At 46.9% G+C, this 22221-nt stretch overlaps 1 non-coding gene across 1 annotated transcript; it reads right to left on the reverse strand.

The window, feature by feature from the left end:
* Positions 1 to 4402: 4402 nt before the first annotated feature.
* LOC145508188 (U1 spliceosomal RNA) lies at positions 4403 to 4565 on the reverse strand. Its single transcript, XR_014055440.1, has one exon. It is a non-coding gene; the product is annotated as a U1 spliceosomal RNA (small nuclear RNA).
* Between the last annotated feature and the right edge of the window lie 17656 nt (positions 4566 to 22221).

The raw sequence follows: 22221 nt of genomic DNA on the forward strand, positions 1-22221 counted from the left end.
CCAGTATTCTAGCCTGGAGAATCCCAGGGATGGGTGAGCCTGGTGAGCTACCGTCTATGGGGTCGCACAGAGTCGGACACAACTGAAGCGACTTAGCAGCAGCAGCAGCAATATTCCATTGTAAGGATGTCCCATATTTGTTTTTCCATTTTATCAATTGATAGCTATATTCGGCTATTATAAATAATGCTTCTGTCAACATTTATATACAAGTTTTTGTGTGAACATTTATTTTCAGTTCTCTTGGGTATATACCCAGGAGTGGAATTCCTGGGTCATTTCAGTTCAGTTCAGTTCAGATCAGTTGCATCCAACTCTTTGTGACCCCATGGAGGACTACAGTATGCTAGGCTTCCCTGTCCACATCACCAACTCCTGGAGCTTGCTCAAACTTATGTCCATCGAGTCAGTGATGCGATCCAACCATCTCATCCTCTGTTGTCCCCTTCTCCTGCCTTCAATCTTTCCCAGCATCAGGGTCTTTTCCAATGAGTCAGTTCTTCACATCAGGTGGCCAAGGTATTGGAGCTTCAGCTTCAGCATCAGTCCTTCCAATGCATATTCAGGGTTGATTTCCTTTAGGATTGACTGGTTTGATCTCCTTGCTGGCCAAGGGACTCTCAAGAGTCTTCTCCAACACCACAGTTCAAAAGCATCAGTTCTTTGGCACTCGGCTTTCTTTATAGTCCAACTCTCACATCCATACATGACTGCCGGAAAAACCATAGCTTTGATTAGATGGATCTTTGTTGGCAAAGTAATGTCTCTGATTTTTAATATGCTGTCTAGGTTGGTCATAGCTTTTCTTCCAAGGAGCAAGTGTCTTTTAATTTCATGGCTGCAGTCACTATCTGCCGTGATTTTGGAGCCCAAGAAAATAAAGTCTCTCACTGTTTCCATTGTTTCTCCATCTATTTGCCGTGAAGTGATGGGACCAGATGCCATGATCTTCGTTTTTTGAATGTTGAGTTTTAAACCAGCTTTTTCACTCTCCTATTTCACTTTCATCAAGAGGCTCTTCAGTTCCTCTTCGCTTTCTGCCATAAGGGTGGTGTCGTCTGCATATCTGAGGTTGTTGATATTTCTCCCTGCAATCTTGATTCCAGCTTGTGCTTCATCCAGTCTGGCATTTCCTGTGATGTACTCTGCATATAAGTTAAATAAGCAGGGTGACAATATACAGCCTTGACGTACTCCTTTCCCAATTTGAAACCAGTCTGTTGTTCCATGTCCGGTTCTAACTGTTGCTCCTTGACCTGCATACAGATTTCTCAGGAGGCAGGTAAGCTGGTCTTTCCTAAGGTAAATTCCCATCTCTTGAAGAATTTTGCACAGTTTGTCGTGATCTACATATTCAAAGGTTTTAGTGTAGCCAATGAAGCAGAAGTAGATATTTTTCTGGAATTCTCTTGCTTTTTCTATGATCCAACAGATGTTGACAATTTGATCTCTGGTTCCTCTGTCTTTTCTGGGTCACATGGTTACTCCATTTTTAACTTTTTGAGGAACTGTTAGACTTTTCCCCAAAGTGGCACCATTTTATATTCCTGCAGCAATGTATGAAGGCTCTAATTTCTCCACAGTCTCTAACTGTTTGATTCTAGCCATCCTAGAATGGCTGGTGTTTCATTGTGGTTTTGATTTGTTGTTGCTCAGTGTTCAATTCTTTGCAACCCCATGGACTGCAGCACGCCAGGCCTCCCTGTCCCTCACCATCTCCCGGAGTTTTGATTTACATTTCTCTAATTAATAATTATGTGGAGCATCTTTTCCTATGCTTATTGACCACCTGCATTTCCTCTTTGGAGAAATGTCTGTTCAAATCCCTTGCCTATTTTTTAAATAAGTAGTATTTTTGTTATTGAGTGGTAAGAGTTCTTTATATGTTCTGGATATTAGACCTATCAGATACATGATTTACAAAAATTTTCTCCCATTCTGTGGGTTGTCTTTTAAATCTCTTGATAGTATACAAGGAAGTACAAAAGTTTTTATTTTAACAATGTCTAGTTTACCTCTTTTTTCTCCCTCTGGCTGTTATGCTTTTGGTTTACTATCTTTGGTATCACATCTAAGAAGCCAGTGCCTAATCCAAGTTCAGAAAGATTTACACCTACGCTCTCTTCTTCCCAGTGTAACACAGCAGTAGCTTTGCAGTAAATTTTGAAATGAGGAAGTGTGAGTCCTGCCACGTTGTTTTCCTTTTCACTATTATTTTAGCTGTTTGGTGTCCCTTGAAATTCAGTATCAATTTGAGAATCAGCTTTTCCATTTCTGGAAAAAAAAAACAGTAAGGATTGCATTGAATCTGTATGGAAATTTGGGGGGAATAATGCCGTCTTAATAGTATTAAATGTTCTTATCTATGACCAGGGGACATCTTTCCTTTTATTTAGGTCATCTTTAATTTCAGTCAATGATGTTTTATTGTTTTCAGTTTACATTAGATTTGATTTTGCAAGTGACTCATAAAAGGCAAAGATTATCATCTGCATGGATTATCTTTTTTGCATCTAACTTTTAAAAACATTGTGTTATGAACTATGCATACTGACAAGTAGTTAAAACACAGATATACAATCTAATAAATAATTATAGAGCAAATACCCACCAAGAAATACATTATCAGCACACCAGAAACTTCCTCTCAGGCCTATTTCTTCCTCCTTGGTCATTTTCTTGCTTTTCAAAAACTGTTCATGTATACGTCCCTAAAAAAAGTAGTATAGTTTGCCTGTCATCTAATTTTTTTTTTTTTGGCCACACCATGTGGCTTGTGGAATCTCAGTTCTCTGTACCGGGGTTGAATACAGGCCCTCAGCAGTGAAAGTGTGGACCTCCAGGGACCTCCCTGAACTTTATGTAAGTGGAATCACACCCTATGTTCCTTTTTGTATCTTCTATTTTTTAACATGTTTTTAAAATTTTAATTGAAATAGAGTTGATTTACAATGTTGTGTTAGTTTAAGGTGTATAGCAAAGTGATTCACACACATATATATTCTTTATTTACATTCTCTTCCATTACAGATTATTGTAAGATATCGAGAATAGGCTCAGATAGTAAAGAATCTGCCTGCAGTGCAGGAGACTCAGGTTTGATCCCTGGGTCAGGAAGATCCCCTGGAGAAGGGAAGGGCAACCCACTCCAGTATTCTTTCCTGGAAAATCCCATGGACAGAGGAGCCTGGTGGGCTACAGTCCATGGGGTCGCAGAGTCGGACACGACTGAGCAACTATGACTTTCACTTTCACTTTCTGTGCTATACAGTAGGTCCTTGTTAGTTATCTATTTTATATATAGGAGTGTATATATTGTAATCCCAAACACCTATCTTATCCCCCCCACCCCGATCCCCTTTGGTAACCATAAATTTGTTTTCTATGTCTGTGAGTCTATTTCTGTTTTGTAAATAAGTTCATTTGTGTCATTTTGTCTCCTGTTTTTTTGCTCAATTTATTTTTGAGATTCATCTATGTTCTCATTGAAGCTGCAATTTTTTCAATTTCATTGCCTGCCATACAGTATTCCACCGTATAAATAAATATCTATCCCATCTACTGTTTTGGGACATGTTGGATTGTTGGACAAGCAATGCTGGAATAAGCATACATTCTTTTTTTTTTTTTTTAATTTATTTTTATTTATTTATTTTAGTTGGGGGCTAATTACTTTGCAATATTGTAATAGTTTTTGCCATACATTGACATGAATCAGCCATGGGTTTACATGTGTTCCCCTTCCTGGACCCCCCACCCACCTCCCTCCCCATCCCATCCCTCTGGGTCATCCCATTGCCCCGGCCCTGAGCCCTTGTCTCATGCATCGAACATGGAATGGTGTTCTGTTTCACATATGATAATATACATGTTTCAATGCTATTCTCCCAGAACGTCCCACCCTCACCTTCTCCCTCAGAGTCCATAAAATTGTTCTATGCATCTGTGTCTCTTATTCTTTTTTTAATCAGGAAAAAAGTTACTAAGAACAATTCTCAGCAGCTGGAACAGCGTATTCATGAACTTTGCTCTGCAGAGGTCAAAGAGCAGCTGCTTTCCTTCTGAGTCACTTAGGAAGCCCTTGACCTCCTCCTGAGAAGACCCAAGATCGTGAACAGCCCAGGGCTGTCAATGAAGCTGCTCAGCTTTTTACTGGTGTGAATAGTTCTAAGTTTGGATTGTGCAACCAGCTTTGGCACATGGCCACGCAAGAGCCTGGAATGGACTCTCCCCGGATCATAGTCATTTAATCCTTCAGAAGGTCTTTGAAGGACAAGGGAGGACAGGGGACATCTTCTGGCGAGCATCTCTGTCACAGATCAAGTCGACTAGATCTTTCTTGATTTATTGACATGAAAACCCTTCACCCACCTCCCCAGGCTTTTATTATATTTCATGTTTTTAGGGAAAAGTACAAGTGCCCCTCCCCTACTACCACAATTTGCAGTCAAGTTTCCTACCTTTGGGGAAATTGCAGGAGTCAGCACATCTGAAGTGCAATGGATAAACCTCGTCCTGGGAAAACCACTTTTGAGATCATGGTATTTCTCCAGTCAGGTAAGCATGTGCTCAGTCGCGTCCAAGTCTTTGCAACGCCATGGACTATAGCCTGCCAGGTTCGTCTGTCCCTGGGATTTTCCAGGCAAGAAGACTGGAGTGGGTTGCCGTTCCCTTCTCCATGGGATCTTCCCAGGCCAGATCGAACCCAGGGCTCCTGCGTCTCCTGTATCGCAGGCGGATTCTTTACCGCTGTGCCACCTGGGAAGCCCTTCAGGTAAGTATAGTGGTTGGTTATTTTACATGCGAGTTTGAGCAAGAGAACCCTTGGCATTCTCTGCACTGGAAAACATTCAAACAACATTCATACTTCTCATTACAGGGGAAAAAAATGGGAAAGACATGTAATGAAATCACTTCAAATCACTTAGATTTAAGCTTGAGGCCAATTTTCCAGTCTGATGGCACTGATATTGCCCAGATGGGTCCGGGGACTAAGCAGAAGGGTGGGAATCATGACTCCCAAGTTGTTGCGTGATCTTAAGCTACCTAATGTGGTCTCTGCAAAAAGGAGCCAAGGACTCTGGACACCTTGCCTCTCAACACAGGTGCTGGGTTCTGCTTCTCCCATCTCCATCCCAGGAGATGGTGGTCCTCCAAGGAGGTGTGACCCAGACAGCAAACCCAGAGAAACTCCTGGCTCCAAGCTTCCACTGACAGTTCCTACCCACATGGAATGCAGGGTCCCATCAGCCATGTTTTAAGAGGCCTGTCCTCTCAGTCCTCCCCCTCCCTCTTTAGAGGAATTGGTAAAAAATCCAGATGGAACCTTCATTTGATCCTGAGTCATCTCTCTAGCCTCTGCGCCAAGCCAGCCGGCAGTTGTCTGCTGCTCCCATGTCCAAAGAGGTCATGTCTAAAGGTCCTGGCACATCATGACAGCCCCCCTTGCCCGGCAGTTGTCTGGCTGCAGAACTAGGGGCCCAGACCCGGAGAGGCCCCATGGCCATGGCCAGCAGCCCAGGAACAGATTGGCTTGGGTTTGCTTCTCCCTTGTCCTCCCACCCCAGAAATGGCACAAGGTTTTTCTCTCTTGTCAACTGCAAAGGGGATGGCAATCTGAAGTCTCTCAAATGAAGGAGCCCTAAATGATTTTCTGAGCTCAACTCCAACCTAAGCAGTAAGCTATGTATTTGATTTTTAACACTAGAACAGAAGAGGGACTTTTCCTCATGCTGTTGGTAGAAATGTGGGCTGGCTAGCTTTCTCATTTCTCTCTTTGAAGGTGAATATGGCTCATCTTGCCCTTTTCTATGTAGGTACCATGGTGAGCAACAGCTGTGGAAGAGGAACCTGGCTCACGTGGGCCCCTCTCCCTACTCCCCCCTCCCAGCATCCTCAAAGGAGGTAGTGTAAACCCTGACACGCTCATGTGACCACTGAGCCACACAGATGGAAAACTAGGGCAAGCTGACCAGCCACAGTTGTGCAGTTGTAACTGACCAGGGTTCTTGGCCTCTTTGATCAATAGAAGTTGTTAAGAGGCCAGACAAGAAATTCAGGCAAGACTTTATTGGAGTGTCTGGTGTAGCAGGAGGGATGGAGAACAAGCAACAGGTTCCCTTGCTTGCTCGCTCTCTGTGGGGGTGCAGGGGAAGGGGCAAGCTGGTTCCTTATATGGGATGAAGGGAGGGTTCCTTATATGGGGTGAGGGGAGGGTTCCTTATATGGGGTGAGGGGAGGGTTCCTTATATGGGGTGAGGGGAGGGTTCCTTATATGGGGTGAGGGGAGGGTGTGTTCCTTATATGGAGTGAGGGAGGCCAAAGGGGTGGCTTAGGTGGTTTGCCCACCCCTTTGGTGGTGTTACATGCAGAGGGCATGTACACTATCCTGCTTTTTCTCCCTGGCTCTTCAGACTTGAAAGTTGGATTTTTGGTCTTTTTGTATCTTCTTGTTTATAACTGCATGCACGGTTATTTTTAGTCCCTTATAGTTTCTTTGTATTTTGTTGTTGGAGGAAAAGTTTGTCCAGGTGCAAACACTGCAGCAAAGGCTCCCAGGTCCCAGCCTGTCTCACAGCCAGGGGCCTCTTCTTCAAGGGGCATGGCTGGTGGGTGTATTTTCCTACCAGAGAGACCCTCAGGTCTCAGGAAGATGTGTTTAAACCCTCACCCCTCCCTTCCCATTACCTTGAACCTTCCCCTCCTTACCCCAAAGTCTAAAAGCTGTTGTCGCCAGTTTGCTGTGCACCAGGCCCTCCTGCCTGCGGAAGCCCTTTAGACCCTGCCTCTGCCAAGCTCTTATACCGCAGCAGCTCCCAGGGTGACCACTGCTGTGGTTCCCAGCTGCCTGGGCCAAGTTAAAGCATAGCGGGGGCACTTCCTTGGCGGCCCAGTGGTTAAGACTTCGCCTTCCATTGCAGGGGCTGCAGGTTCAATCCCTGGTCAGGAAGCTAAGATTCCACATGCCTTGCAGTCAAAAAACCAGAACATAAAGCAGAAACAATAGTGTAAAGACTTTTAAAATGGTCTACAAAAAAAATAAACCCTTAAAAAAAATAGCTGAATCACTAAAGGGAACGCCTACTTTCCTTTATACCTCTGCATGGGGCTCACTTTGCAGGTGGGAGTGGCTGAAACTACATTGCTGGCACCAGGAGTGAGGTCTCTCTCTCCTAGTGGAAGACCCAGGTTCTAGTCCTGCTGCTCAGTCCTGGCCATGTTGGTGGGCAGAATTCTAAAAATGGTCCCACTTGATTCCTGAGCCCTGGTCATTTCATCAAACACTAATCTAGGTACTCCTCTGAGAGGATTTTGAAGATGGAATTAAAGGTTTGTTATGACCTGAGTGTTCATACTCCCTCCCACCGCCACGCCTCACCAAATTCACATACTGCAACCCTAACCCTGAATGTGATGGTATTAGAAGGTGGGGCCTTTGGGAGGTGATTAGGTTTAGATTCGATGTGAGGATGGAGCCCCTATGATGGGACTGGTGCCTCTGCAAGAAGAGGAAGAAACATCAAAGCTTCCTCTGTCCACTGTGTGAGGATATAGCAAGAAGGCAGCTATCCACAAGCCAAGAAGCAGGTTTTCCCCAGGAACCTAATCTGTCAGCAGCTTGATCTTGGACTCCTAGCCTCTAGAACCCTGAAAAACAAATGTCTACTGTTTAAGCCACTCAGTCTGCAGTATCTTGTTACAGCCGCCCGAGCTAAGTCAGGTGGCCCCAAGTCAGGTGGCCCCTTGAGATACAAAGATGATCCAGGTTGGCCTGAACCCTTTACAAGCAGAAAGTTTTCTTTGGCCAGGAGTAGAGGAGGAAGTCAGAGAGCATTGAAGAGTGAGGGAGATTCCATCAGAGGGAGATTTGGCGTGAGGACCCAGCTGCCAGCAGTGATGGTGTGAGTTGTTCAGTCACTCAGTCGTGCCAACTCTTTGTGACCCCCATGGACTGCAGCACGCCAGGCTCTGTCCTTCACTATCTCCTGGAATTTGTTCAAACTCATGTCCATTGAGTGGATGATGCCATCCAACCATCTCATTCTCTTTCACCCCCTTCTTCTCCTGCCTTCAATCTTTCCCAGCATCACAGTCTTTTCCAATGACTCAGCTCTTCCCAGTATGTGGCCAAAGTATTGGAGCTTCAGCATCCGTCCTTCCAATGCATATTCAGGGTTGATTTCCTTTAGGATTGACTGGTTGGATCTCCTTGCTGTCCAAGGGGCTCTCAAGAATCTTCTCTTATGAGAGGGCCTATGAAATACTAGGGATGAAAGAGACCTGAACTCAGCCAATCCTTGAACAAGCTGAGAACACAGCCATTAATGCTGGAGTGTGGGACCCTGAATTGAAGACCCAGTTGAGCCATGACAGACTTCTGACCTGAAAGGTCTATGAGATAATAACTGGCTGTTTTATAAGCCACCAAATTGATGCCGGAGAAGACTCTGAGAGTCCCTTGGATTGCAAGGAGATCAAACCACTCAATCATAAAGGAAATCAACCTTGAATATTCACTGGAAGGACTGATGCTGAAACTGCAGCTCCAATACTTTGGCCATCTGATGCAAAGAGCTGATTCATGGTAAAAGGCCCTGATGCTAGGAAAGATTGAGGGCAGGAGGAGAAGGAGGTGACAAGAGGATGAGATGGTTAGATAGCATTGCTGACTCAACGGACATGAATTTGAGCAAACTCTGGGCAATAGTGGAGGATAGAGGAGCCTCCTGGCTGCAGTCCTTGGGGTTGCAAAGAGTTGGGGACACAACAACAACAACAACAAATTTGGTGTAATCTGTTACAAAGAAATAGTAAACAAATATTCCACTTAATCTTCTAAGTCCCCGTGTCTCATTCAGAAAGTAAGGACAGAAAATCCAAAGGGTTGTTGTGAATAAAGGATGTTGGGGCTTGTGGACAGATCCCTGAGCTTGGGGCTAGAAGGCCAAAAGTCGCTAGTTGTGTCACTTTTAGCAAGTTATTTAACTTCTCCTAGTCTCAGTTTCCACACTTCTAAAATGGAGCCAACAGCAGCTATTTTCTTAATGACTGAGTGGCAGTTGGGCTCATGGCCACCCAGCCAAAGACTACATTTCCCAGAATCCCTTGCAAAGAGGCATGGTCACTGCCCAAGGCCTCACCAATGAAATGAGAGTGAGGCATGTGGGCTGCTTCTAGGGTGGACTTTAAAGCATAGCACGTGCCCTCCAGCTCCTGCCCCTCCTATGCCTGGAACACTGAGGTGCCAGCCACACAGCTTCAACAAGCAGACAAGGAACATGACTTCCAGGATGGTGGAGAAGAAAGATGGTATGAACCCAGGTCCCTGAATGAGGGGGTTGCTGAGTCACCCACTGGCTTGGCATGTGAGAGAGAAATAAACATGTTTCCTTGGAGCCCTTGGCTATTGGGGAGGGGGCAGGGTGCTCTTGTTACAGCAGCCTGGTCTCTGCCTTGACTAATTCAAGCAACTAGTACAGGGAACACAGGTCCAAGGGTGGCAAAGAAAAATTGGGGATGTCATGTAAGCATTAATTAGCCCAGAGCCTCCCTTTCACCTAGGATTTTGTTTTGTAAAATGGAGCAATTATTAAAATATCAAGTGATTTTTTAATCCTCCTCAATAAGTGTTACTTCAAGAATATGCTAGAAGTTCAGTGAATCAGGAGATTGTGGTGATTTATTCATTCCACAGATTATCTATTGAGCCCCTATTAATTGCCTGAAGATATAACACTGAACAAAAAAAAATACCCACTTTGGAGGAGTTTTCCTGCTAGGCAGGAGGGAGGTGATAAACAACCAACAAATACATAATGTTCAATGGTGATTAGTATGGGAGAGAAGAGTAAATAAAAGGGTGGAGGCATGCCAGTGAGGGTGATGGGAACATGTTAAACAGGTATCCAGAGAAGATCTCCCTGATGCCATAGTATTTGAACAAGATCCGGAAGTGAGCGAGTGTCCTGGGACACACAGGGGAAGAACATTCTAGGCAGGGGAAACAATCCATGCAAATGCCCTGAGGAGGAGCATAGCCTATGTTTTCAGGGAACAGCAAGGAGCCTCTGGAGGGGGGATCAGAGGGCAGAGAGATCATGAGGGCCCCACAGTCAACATAAGGAATTCAGCTTTTGCATGCTGAGAGTCCCTTGGACTGCAACGAGATCAAACCACTTAATCATAAAGGAAATCAACCTTGAATACTCCCTGGAAGGACTAATGCTGAAGCTGAAGCTCCAATATTTTGGCCACCTGATTAAAAGAACCAACTCATTGGAAAAGACCCTGATGCTGGGAAAGACTAAGACTAGTTCTAGACTAAGAACAGGAGGAGCAATTGGAGAGCTGAGTAGAGTGGTGTTCTGAGCTCCATGTACAGAGTAAAGCCTGGCTTAGAGGCTACTGTGTCATTGAGGTGAGGGGTGATGGAGGCAGAAATCAACGATGTGTAGTTCCAGATGCAGAGATGATAGGATATATGGAGGGGTCGGGTGTGAGTGTGAGCAAATGAGGAGTCAAGAAAGATTCTAGAGTTCCAAGATGAAAGAGCAGAGTTGCTCTTGCCTAGAGGGGGCAGATATGGGGAGGCAACTGAAGGAGCTCAGTTCTGGATGCCTTTGATTCCTATTGGACAAGCTAACTGGTCCTACTTGGGGAAGGTCCTACTTGGAGATAGAAATTTGGAGGCGGTCAGCATAAAGATGGTGTTTAAGCCATGAGAACTGAGAGCTCCCAGGGACCAACATCTGCAGAGGGAGCCCTGGGTACTACAAACTAGAAGTGGGAGGATGAGTCAGTGGAACCAGAAAGATGTCTTTCAGCAGTGATTGTTTTTTTTATTGTGGCAAAATTAAAATTTTTTGATATGTCATAAAAATTGTAATTTTAACTATGTTGAAGTATGTGATTCAGTGGCACTGATGACCTTCACAAGACTCTGTAGCCATCACCACTATTTCCCAAACTTTTTCATCACCCCAAACAGAAACTTTGTACCCCTTAAGCAATAACTCCCCATTGTCTCTTCCCTCTAACCCTGGCAATATCTACTTTCGTCTCTAAGGAGTTCCCATTTCTGGACCCTTCACATCAATGGACTCAGACAACAGGTGGTCATTTCTATATGCTTCTTTCATTTACTATAATGTCTTCAAGGTTTACTCATGTTGTAGCATGTAATGGCACTTTATTTCCTTTTATGCCAAGTAGTATCCCATTGGATGAATATTTTGCTTATCCATTCACTTGTTGATGAACACCTGGGTTGTTTCTGCCTCTTGGCTATTGTGAATAATGCTGCTGTGAATAAGCAGTGACTCTTAATGGGGGCTTGGGGAGGAAATAAAAGCTATGAGCATGTGTCTTTCCCAGAAGCCCTTCACAATCTTCCAGGGGTTTTCTTTGGTTCTACAAAAGAGGACTATGGGCTAAACTGATTGAAAACAGCTTTAAAACAAATGGGGTTAAAAGAAAATTATCAATACATATTAAATCTCAATTAGACAGGAAATATATTACACATATATTCAATAGGAACATGGGACCTAAATATTGAGCATGTACAAGCTATGCTATGTCTTGCTCAACACCTGCTTCTCCACAAAACGCACACTCAATAAAGGGAGGGACCTGGCTGGCCTTATGCATGGTGTCTGTCACACAACAGGTCCTCAGTCAATGTCTGTGGGACAAATGGAGCAGCCAGATGACAGTCACTCGAGTCCTGGCAAGGGACACATAGTGGCCCCAACCGCCTTTCTAGGGCAAGGTTCTTACCTGCAGGCAGTAACCTGGAAGGGGACTAGGTGAGTCTGTTTTCATCAACTTCCCACAGAAATTGAGCAAATCCTTTACTTACCAATGTGGAAAACAAGGCCCAGGAGTTCGGTGTTTTGTTTATTTGTTTGAGCAGTGCCAACAACAGAAATCACAGATGTTTTCCTATCATGTTGCAGGTTTCTCAAAATACCACTCATGCTCATCACTACTTTTAAATTATGGTTGTTACTTGGCCAGCTGCTGCCGGATCATATTTAATGTGCTAATAGAGGCACATATGTGTGTGTATTAGTCGCTCAGTCATATCCAACTTTTTGGGACCCCATGGGCTGTAGCCTGTCAGGCTCCTCTGTCCATGGAGTTCTCCAGGCAAGAATAATGGTGTGGGTAGCCATTCCCTTCTCTAGGGGATTTTCCAGACCCAGGGATTAAACCCAGGTCTCCTACATTTCAGGCAGATTCTTTACTGCCTCAGCCACAAGGGAAGCCCAGGGGCACATGTATCACTCTAACAAATTTGGTTTTATCAACTATTTTGATAATTATGTTACACTATGCGCTGTGCTTAGTCACTCAGTCGTGTCTCTTTTCGACCCTATGGACTATAGCCCGCCAGGCTTCCCTGCCCATGGGGATTCTCCAGGCAAGAATACTGGAACGGGTTGCCATGCCCTCCTCCAGGGGACCTTCCCAACCCAGGGATCGAACCAGGTCTCCCACATTGCAGGCGGATTCTTTATCATCTGAGCCACCTGGGAAGCCCAAGAATACTGGCATGGGTAGCCTATCCCTTCTCCAGGGCAACTTCCTGACCCAGGAATCCAACGGGGGTCTCCTACATTGCAGGTGGATTCCTTACCAGCTGAGCTACCAGGGAAGCCCATGTTACACTATATTTGCTATATAATCCATGTATTTTTTCCATCTTTGGGTCTATAGGCACTGATAGATGGGCAAGGGGGGTCACAGTCAAAAGGCTGCTCCCAGGGCTTGTCTCCATTCCCCCTCTTCCTTCATCCCTGGGACACACCTGGGTCCAGGATCCAGACTCACACCCAGACTCCACGTCCTGACCCGGCTGTGAGGGCACCTCTCGCCACCAGGAGGCGCTGCTTCCTCCGTGTCAGCGGAAGCCCAGGGGCAGATACAGGGCTTCCTCCCTCCATCTTTGTCCTAATCAGGGCTGGTTAACGGAACCTCCTGGCAACTTTTTTCTTGTTCTCATTCTCTGATCCCCCACGCCCTTCTTTTTCTCTACCCCGCCCCCACTCTCTCTTAAAGTAAAAAAACACGTTCTATAACGGAAAATTTCAAAATGTACCAAAGTATATGCGAACCCCCCGATTGCCGTGAGCCAACTTCAACAATTATCGTCTTACAACCAATCTTGTTTCACCTACATCCTGCCTGGGGAACTTTCTAAGTATGTAGATACCCAGGTCCCACCCAAGATGGGGGAGTCAGAGTCTTAGGTCTTAGGAAACTCCCAGGCCGCCCTTTGGGAACCACTTTTACAAACTTGGCCCTGCCTCCGGGATGCCTGCTCCGCACCTTTGCCCGCCATCCCCCACCCAGTGCTGTTCACACAACTCGGCCTCCGACCCCTACCCCACAGCCCCCACCCGGAGCTTGCTGGCCTTCTCCCATCTCTGACCCAAGTCTTGTGGCTCCCGTCACCCCTCTCGCTCAGGCCCCACAGGACTCCGGCACAGCTGGTCCCTGTCCTCTGTATGGTCGCTCTTCTGCATCTATCTGAGAGCCAGTACTAAGTGACCACGCCTCACACCCTTGAGCAATCGCCGGTGGCTACGTTCTGTTGGCTTCTGGGTCTTTCGCTGCCTCTTCCTATGGACAGAGAACAGGCCCCAGAGTCCATCATTTCTAGGCTGGAAAGATACTGCTAAGCTATTAAAACTTGACTTTGAAGTGTTCAGAAAAATCTCAGTGATGAGCTGAACTGTGTCACCACTACCCCGCCCCCACTCTGCAAATCCATAGTTGGAAGTCCTGACCCTCAGGATTTCAGAATGTGACTGAATTTGGAGACTGGGTTCCCCTCTATCCCCCTAGTATTTATTTATCTATGTGACTGCACTGGGTCTTAGTTGTGGCACCAGCATCTTCGATCTTAGTTGTGACATGTGGGATCTAGTTTCCCGACCAGGGACTGAACTTGGGACCCCACTGGACCACCAGGGAAGTCCTTGGAGATAGGTTTTTTTAATGAAGTAATCAGGTTAGAGGTCATTAGGGTGGGTTCTAATCCAATATGACTGGCATCCTCATAAAAAGGCGAGGTGTGGTCACAGACAGGCACAGATCATGTGAGGACATAGGAAGAGGAGGGCCATCCGTGAACCAAGGAGACAGGCCTCAGATGGCACCAGCTCTGCCGACACCTTGATCTTGGACTTCCAGCCTCTGCAACTGTGAGAAGACAAGAGTTTCTGCAGTTCTTTGTTAGTGCAGCCCTAGCAGGGTAACACAATCCCCAAGCAGAAAGAAGTCACAAAACGAGAAACATTTCTCCCTGAGTTCTGATGAACCAGTTTCTGATGACTGTCAGAGGCAGCCCCAAGCACTGGATCCAGGTTCTGTATTTGTGTGTGTCCCCTGAGAGGTCCTGGGTTCAGCCGGAAGGAGAATCCTGGTCCCACCCAGCCTCCCTTACCCCGACTCTCTGGGTGGGTCAGTCATCATCTTGTTCTGCAGCACCTGCTCTGTGCCAGGCTGTCTCAGGAAGTGCTCACCAAGTCCTGATCCCAAACCGGGTCATGAGTTTGACGTGGGACAACAGAGCCCTCATGACCTCCAGCCTGAAGGCTTGTGGCAGGTGTTAGACAAAAGTGGCTACACAATTCATGGGCCAGGTGCACAATGAAATTGCAGGTCCTTGTTCCAAAGTCATTACCAAGTTCCACTGGTGACAGCCTAGATGCAGGCCCTCCTAAGCACAGGGTCCTTCCTGTGTGGCTGTACAGACTGCATCTCCTGAAGCATCCACCGTGGCTCTTAGGAAACAGCAAAGGAAGGAGCGAGGCCAGAGTCCAGAGCACAGCAACATCACCAGGAGCCACTGACTTGTCACCAGCACCGAGAATCAGCCACCTGACCTGGGGGAGATGGCTTCTACATTAATAGTTAATAGTTTCATCTCTTCTCACCTATCTGTATTCCATGTTTTAGCAGCGACTTCAAATAGAAAAAGACAATCCTTAAAGTCTGTCATTTAGAGACAGGGTAATCTGTGATTTCTGTGCATTATGGAAATTAGACTAAGGCTTGATGCTTTGTTCTGGAATGATGCCTCAGGATCCTGGGGATGGAGTGAGGAGGTAGCAGCCTGAACAATTACTACAGAAACACCAAAGGGGTACAGGGCACCTCTTAGTTAAAGAGTCCAAGGGCCTATGTATTTGGCTGTTTACTTTGGCAATTCCAGTTCCAGCAAAGGATGGATTTGTCCAAAGTGGCTTCAGGTAATGTCCAGAGAGAGATGCAGGGGATGAAGAGCGAGGGACCCCCTCCTTCCTCTGTGTAGGCATATCATTTAGAGTTTGTGAGTTTCAAACAATAAATGGGACTCTGGTGAACTCACGTCTAATGAAAACAAGGCAGCTCCTGGGATGGCAGGAATACTTAGGCAGGATGGGAACAGGGAGCTTGGGGGACCCAGGGGGCCCGAGTGACAGGATCCCCCTTTGAATGTGTGCACTGGGACCAGCAAACTGCAAGTACACCTCGTCTGCACCCTGAGCTCATGACTCACACTGACCGGGGGAGCCCCTGACTGCATCTAGTGGTTTTCCCAAGGATACAGCAGCTGCCACTAGAAGAGGCTGCTGGGGAGCAAAACTCCCCCAATGCTCCCTAGTCCTTGGGCACCCTACTAGCACCCCATCTAGTGTAGGGCATGGACTAGGTGCTGAATTAAAGCTTTCATTTTGACCAGATTCCCCACCACACCCACCAATTTTAACCACTGATCCTGGGGAGACAGAGCCCCAGAAAAGAATGGCAAAGATTATTTCCTTCCCACCTGCCCCCCATTAAATGTATAAAGGCTACAGTTTATAGATTATTTTGTACGTGTCCAAGTGTAGGCTGGCCAAACAGAAAAAGTAAGAAATTTGGTTTTAAATATTCCAGGAAATCTCAATTTAAATTACATCAGTTCTTATCTGGGCCTCAGTTTCTGATCTGGAAAATGGGATTGTACTACAATGAACTTTCCCTAACGTGTGATTCAGAGAGGGGAGAATTCAAGTTCCTATTGGGTTTTAAGAGCTGTGTAAGGTCCCTGTGGTCATACAGACAAATTAGGGAACAAAAGGACCTTGCAGTTCATTTGTTAAAAGGGCCCTTAATTATTGCCTCACCTCAGAGGCACCATCTGATGCTTCATCTAAAGAAAGTGTATTTTTAAGGGCACTGGTTTTGTGGATGTGTTTAAATATAAATGTAATACCTATGTGTGCATGCATACAGATATATACACGTTTTTGTTTTTAATAAACTTTAAATTTTGGAATAATTTTACATTTACAGAAAAGTTGCAAAGAAAATTCCCTCATATCCTTCACTCAGTTCCTCTAAATGTTAACATTTTACACAACCATTATCAAAACTTAGAAATTAACATTGGTAAATGTTAAAAGGTCTTTCTTGGGTTTCATCAGTTTCTCTACTCATATCTTTCTTCTGTTCCAGGATCCAATCGAGGACACCACACAGCATTTAGTCAAATATATGTTGTAACTTTTTATTTTGAAATAACAATAGATTTATAGAAAATTGCAAAAAAAAAATACAGAGAGATCCTATGTACCTTTGAGTCAGTTTCTCTCAGTAACTGTAGGAGAGTACTGAAACTAGGAAATAGATATTACTGATCCAAAGAGCTTATTAAATATATAGGCTGACATATATTTTTTTTTTTAAGTGATTTTTTTGTTTTTTTGGCCTCGCCTCATGTCATGCGGGATCCCAGTTCCCCAACCACGATCGAACCTGCACCTCCAGCCTTAGAAGCACGGAGTCTTAGCCACTGGACAACCAGAGAAATACCTGCATATACATTTTAACCAAATATATGTTTTAACCTCCACTTTGCCTCAGTCAAGAACAGATACTTTCCCCCAAAACATAAAACTTGCATTTAACTCTACCTGCCTCCAAACTTAAGTCCAGTCATGAAGTTCTTGGTCCCTCTCTCCAACCCACCAGCTATAAACAAGGATTTGCCCATTTGTTCCCAAAGATGAAGTGCACTCTGCCCCAGGGCCAGACATCCTCAACTTAAGGACCCAAACTCCCCAAATTCAAGGCCAATGTGCATGCATGCATGTGTGTGTGTGCGCACGCATGTGTGTGTGTATGGGTGAGACAGACAGAGACAGGGAATTAGCCTTCTTTCCCACTCTATTTTAAACTCACTCCCGTGGAGCCAACACCACCCCTCATGTCTCCACAGGAGAGGAGATAAAGAGCTAGATGAATATCCAAGTACATGTCTTCTGTTATCATCAGATATAAAGATGACAGAAACATTCTACCCATCCGCTCTCAGACTGCAGGAGTAAATTCAACTGCCATGAAGACGTCAGTTTTATCTGAGACCCAAACAGAAGCAGAGGCTACCTGATGTTTGTTTCCTGAATGATCATCCAGGGATGTCTACAGGTGACCTGTATCTGAGACAGGTCACAGATAAGTGACCCATATGTGAGAAACAGATCATGTTTCTGTGCTGACATAACTGTGCATGTGTTAGTCACTAAGTTGTGTCTGACTCTTTGTGATCCCATAGACTGTAGCCCGCCAGGCTCCCCTGTCCACGGAATTCTTTAGGCAAGAATACTGGAGTAGGTTGCCTGATCCCCTTCTCCAGGAGATCTTACTGACCCAGGGATCAAACCCAGGTCTCCTACACTGCAGGCGGATTCTTTACCACTGGGCCACCAGGGATGCCCCTTGCTGGTGTAACTAAAAGCAAAGCTAGACAGGAAAAGGTTACTTTGCAAATGATTTTACCTGAACTCAAATTAACAGTCTAGTTAAATCATAATCCAAACCTGTGGTCCCTTTAGGCTTCCTTGGTGGCTCAGACGGTAAAGAATCCATCTGTAACGCAGGAGACCTTGGTTCGATCCTTAGGTTGGGAAGATCCCCTGGAGAAGGGAATGCAACCTACTCCACTACTTTTGCCTGGAGAATTCCCTGGACAGAGGAGTCTGGTCGCTTTATTTGAGAAGTTCAAGCCCCTGAATCAGTTGGTGGTTGGAGAAGGCAGGCATTCTTTACTTCAGCCTAAAACTGGGGGAAAAAATGTAAAGACTTTGACTTATAATCGATCCCAAATTCTGTCTTAGTCAGAACTCCCATGAGGGCTCTGGGCTGGCTCTGACACTGCAGCCGGCATCCCAGGCATGCAATGGCCCTGCTGCAGCCCACACAGGCTCTAGGGAGCAGAGAGGAACTGTGGCCAGGCGGCCACAGGCGTGGCCAGTGCAGTGTGCATGACAAAGGGATCCTCTCTGAAGCCAGCCTGCTGAGCAGAGGAGGACCGGACCATTCCCACGGGAACCAATCTGGCTGCCTGCTTTGCTTTCCAGCAATAAGAGAAAGAGGACTGGCTTAGCCTGGAGGAGGGGCTATCAGGCAGAATGTGTCAAGGCCAAGGTTCAATTTCAAATCCCAGAAAACCATTCTAAGGCCCTTCTGACTCTTACAAAGTGGTCAGAATGGAAATAGTCTCCTCTCCCTTCCAGAGTTTAGAAGCACAAAGAAAGACAAGACAGAGCTAAGAGACAGGGTCCAGTTGGGTGGGCATGAGCAGGGGAGGTGCCCTGGGCAGTGGCTGGAAGGGGAGCAGCAGACGACACACAGAGGCTGCAGGAGAGCTGGTCACAGTAGGTGCTGTCCTCAGACTGCATTAACAGTACCCATCGCTTCATGGACCCTGGAGGCTAGTCTTACTTTAGTCAATGGGGTCAGAGGAGTCAGCCACTGGCACGCGGCTTTGCCTCTGGGATTTGGGTGAATTCCTATAAGCACTAGATTGGAGAACAATGGGGAAAATCAGCGGGACAGTGAACTGGGGAACTCACCACTCAGTGTCAGCAAGTGGATACCAATAGCAGCAAGGCAAGGACCCCAAGCTGGTTTGGCAGGCTCTGGGGACACACAGGGCCTGGCTTGCTGTTGGGTTATCCCGGGCTTGCTGGAGGCCATGGGGTGTGCCTGGTGATCCAAGACTTGGAAAAGCCACTGCTGTCTTGGCTCTCCATCCTTTGGTGGCTTGGATCCAGTTCCTGTTGCCATGGTAATCTGGCAGGCCTCACAGCTCGCTGGACCCAAAGCTGGCATCGGTAGGTGGAACTGGTGGGACCTGGAGAACCAAACTCTTGTCTCAGCTGAGCTCCCTTGGAGCAACCTTTCTCATCAGCCACCAGCTTCTCCTCCCCATCAACTTCCTGGGCCTGGCTTCAGATGAAAAGAAAAACTCTCCCCAAGACAGACACGTCTCCTAACGCCCACACAGGCACCTTCTCTGAAGTATATGATTGCATTTGAAATCTGATTTGTGCAGGGAGAGAGTAGAGGGTGTTCACATTCAAATCACTTGGCAAAGGGGGTCCCCACAGGTCAGTGACACCACCCCAGGCCCATCTCTAAGGACACGAGCCTGCAGTTAGGAGTACAGAGTTCAGAGCCAGATTGCTTGGGCCCCTCCCTTTCTATCAACTGCATCCTTTGTTACTTTTAAAATTTATTATTATTATTATTGTTTTTGGCTACATTCTGTGGCTTGTGGGATCTTCATTGCCCAACCAGGGATTAAACCTGTGCCCCCTGCAGTGGAATCACAGAGCCCTAACCATTGGACCACCAGGGAAGTCCCATCCTGTGTTACTACTTCCGTTTCTTCTCTGAAAGGCAGGGTAACAACAGATTCTTGCTCTTGAGATAATACATAAGCCCTAGTATGCAGGGCTTCATATATAGTAAGTGCTCCATAAACATTGGCAATTATCATTCCTATGTGCAAACTCCTCCCAATCAGAAACCACCCATGGCCCAGCCTGTGCACCTTTTTCCTCCAACAGTGATGAGCAGGCGGCTCCAGGGGCCCAAGAGCTTGCTTCCCCAGCAGCCCTTACCAGCTGCCACGGCAGGGAAAAGCCTCCAACATCCTGTCCCAGCATCCCACGATGGTTCAAGCGTCTCGCCCCTTTCTTCCCTTCTGGGCCCACAACGTGCAGCACTTCTAGGGCAGTATACTTGCTGATTGCTTCCTGCATTATTACTCACAACAACCAGCTAAGACACTGCCAAAGAAACACTCACAGCTGGCCCCGCCGATGACAGGGGACAGGCCTGTCCTGCCCCTGCTTGAAACCTGCAGAGAAAGAAACGGGGGGGTGGGGGGGGGGAGGAAAGAGGATGGAGGAGAAAGCTGAGATAGCAAAGATCCCACCAGGGCTGGCTCACGACCCACACTGATCGGGAGGAAAAATAAGCCAGCGCTTCCCTGGAGGAAAAGTTAGAAAATGACAATAGTTTAAAATTCATGGAGACTTCCCTGGTGGTCCAGTGGTTGAGAATCCACCTTGCAATGCAGGGGATGTGGGTTTGATCTGTGGGGGCAAGGAACTAAGATCCCACATGACTTGGGGGGCAGCTAAGCCCAAACGCTGCAACAAGAGAAGCCCTTGCCCTGCAACAAAGACCCAGTGCAGCCAAAAAAAAAAAAGCAAGCAACAAAATAAAGCTGCAGTGACTGCTCCCAGATCCCAGGCATGGTGTAGAGTAGATCCATCAGAGTTCTGCCAAAGGAGATATGGATGAAGATTTATGTCAAGGAGTGGGCTCATGTGATCACAGGGGCTGTTAGGCCAGGCTGAAGTCTGCAGAGTAGCCTAGCAAGCTGGAGACTCCTGGGCTGGAGCTGGTACTGCCATCCAACCACAGAATTTCTTCCTCTTGGGCCCCAGCTGGGCTCTTAAGGCCTTCAACTGATTAGATGAGGCCCACCAACTCTCCTGGATGATCTTCACTCAAAGTCAACTGATGGTGGATGACGACCCACCTGCAAAATGTCACAGCAGCACCTAGACTAGTGTCTGGCTGGGTTCCTGGGTCCCACAGCCTGCTCACGCAGACACCTCAAATTGACCATCACAGAGAGGCGGCCTGAAGATCGCGTGACTCACAGCTTTGGATGCAGACCACCCAAGGTGTGGGAGGGGGGACATGCAAGGGGTGTTCTCTACCCCAGCATGGGAAGTCCCAGAAACCTGTGTTCCAGGCAAGGGGTTACAGAGGAAGGCAGCTCCCCAACCAGAGGACTCTCTCTGCCGGAGAGGAGAAAGCCCCTGGGAGGGTGTCCTACACACATCGCAGGAGGAGGGCACAGAGGCTCATCCTTTCTTGGCTACAAAATGTCCAGTGGGGCTGATGGAATGACTGCTTACCTCAGTCTTCTGCTCCCAAACAGGTGAACACGTCTGTATTTCTAACAAAGCAAGGCAGGGGACTTCCCTGGTGGTCCATTGGCTAAGACTCTTTGCTCCCAATGCAGGGGGCCCAGGTTTGATCCATGGTCAGGGAATTAGACCCCACATGCCATAACTAAAGATGCCATGTGCTACAGTGAAGATCAGAGGTCCCGTGTGTCACAACTAAGACCCAGGGCAGCCAAAGAAATAAATATTTTAAAAAATAAAATAAAAGCAAGCCAGGCGTTATCTTTTAGTGTGGGAAAAATGCCCCAAATATGTCCAATTTTACCCCAAAGTTAAGTCCTGGCAGAACACATTCATCAGGTTAGAGCACCGATCTTCCTGTGTGTAAGAGTTGCCTGGGAGCTTGGAAAGGGGCAGATTCCCAGCCCCACAGTGGAGCTTCTGATCTAGTAGGTCTGGGAAGGGGCCAAAGGCACTTCCTGCAGTGACCATGCCCTCACATGAGCACAGGGACAAGGGGGTCTGAGACTCCCCCTCCCCTGACTCCCAGCCTAGGCCGGCCCAGGCAGAGGACCCTGGAAACTGGAAGCAGAGGCAGGCTTCCAACTGTGAAGATGACTACGTGCAGACCAAGGGGCAGTGCCACACCTGGCCAGTGTGGATGCTCTCCGGCTGCAGTCCCGAGTGTGGCTCTGCCGCTACCGAGGGTGGGAGGGCTGTGCATTTCACAGGGACAGGGCATATCTTCATCCCTGGCAGAGGTCTAGAGCAGGTGTCACAGTGTGTGGGAAGGATGGAGACGAGGGGCCTGTCAGATCCGGGTCCAGCTCATCCTCAGGCTCAGAAACAGTCTGGGAAGAAAAGATGCCTCAAGGACTTCCGTGGTGGTCCTGCAGTTGGGACTCCAGAGCTTTCAATGTCCAGGCCTGGGTTCGATTCCTGGTGGGGGGAACTAAGACCCTACAAGCTCCTC

This window comes from Giraffa tippelskirchi, chromosome 5, assembly GCF_054371585.1.
Source record: "Giraffa tippelskirchi isolate mGirTip1 chromosome 5, T2T-mGirTip1v1.2.pri, whole genome shotgun sequence".
Lineage (NCBI taxonomy): Eukaryota > Metazoa > Chordata > Mammalia > Artiodactyla > Giraffidae > Giraffa > Giraffa tippelskirchi.